A 1,180-nucleotide genomic window follows, 5' to 3' on the forward strand; every position below is an offset into this window, starting at 1 on the left:
TGAGTTCTTGAGGTCTTCTATTGTTTCTCTCCTCAATTCTAAACAAATCCTTCTTCAGTAGTTCTTCATGATTCTTGCCACTTCTCAACTTAAAATTATTACACCGTTCACTAGACACTGTCTGTGTAGGAGGAGGATCTTGTTTGAACCATTTTGAAACAATGCTATCAATCTTTGCCCCCAAATGTTTGAACTCCTCATTCTGTGACTTGTGGATTTCAAAACTCTTGGATGGTTAAACTATACTTTGTTTGACAGGTTCTCTTGTATATATGGCTTGTACTTCTTAAATTTCTGAGGGAGATTCCATCCAACTTTTGCTTGACCATTCATGGAGGTTCAATGATACTTGATCAATTAATGCATATGCTTCATCTACACTCTTGTCCATAAAAGAACCTCCAGCTGATGAATCTAACAAACACTTAATTGAGAAAGAAATTCTCCTATAGAATATGTGCAGGGTCAGCCATTTTTCCAAACCATGATGAGGGCACTGTCTTTGTAGACTCTTGAATTTGTCCCATGCTTCAAATAATGATTCTCCATATGCTTGAGAAAACTTTATGATGCAATTCCTCATGTAAATTATTCTACTTGGAGGGAAAAAATGATTCAGAAATTGCTTCTCCAATTGTTTCCAACTCGTAATGCTTTGAGGACAGAGAAAATATAACCAAGTTCTTGCTTTATCCTTGATACTGAATGAAATGCCATTAATCGAACTGCATCTTCTAACACTCCTTCACAATTCACCATATCACAAAGTTCTAGAAATGTCTCAAGGTGCAGATAAGGGCTTTCTGATACTTCTCCTCCAAATTTATGACCTTGTATCATGAAAATTAACTCTGGGTCTAGTTGGAAACTTTCTGCTTCAATATGAGGTTGCACAATGGGAGATAAAAATCTAGCAAAAATGGGTGCAGAAAAATCTCTTAAGGGCCTGCTTGACATGTTAGTGCTCATGGATATCTAAAAAAAATTATGAGAAAATATAAAAATGAAGAAAAGACAAGAAATAAGATGCTATATGAAAAACAAGAAAGGCAATGTAGAATTTGAATTGCAAGAAAGAAAGTGCATAGAGAAAACAAGGAAGGAAATGCAAAAGAAAAAGGAAAACGTCTAGAGTAACTCATATGCTAATCAACTAATGTTAATCAAAAACAGTCCCCGA

At 35.2% G+C, this 1,180-nt stretch overlaps 1 non-coding gene across 1 annotated transcript; it reads left to right on the forward strand.

The window, feature by feature from the left end:
* Nucleotides 1-479: 479 nt before the first annotated feature.
* LOC121994023 lies at nucleotides 480-585 on the forward strand. Its single transcript, XR_006115545.1, has one exon. It is a non-coding gene; the product is annotated as a small nucleolar RNA R71 (small nucleolar RNA).
* Nucleotides 586-1,180: the final 595 nt, after the last annotated feature.

Source organism: Zingiber officinale, chromosome 1B, assembly GCF_018446385.1.
Source record: "Zingiber officinale cultivar Zhangliang chromosome 1B, Zo_v1.1, whole genome shotgun sequence".
NCBI classification, from domain to species: Eukaryota; Viridiplantae; Streptophyta; class Magnoliopsida; order Zingiberales; family Zingiberaceae; genus Zingiber; species Zingiber officinale.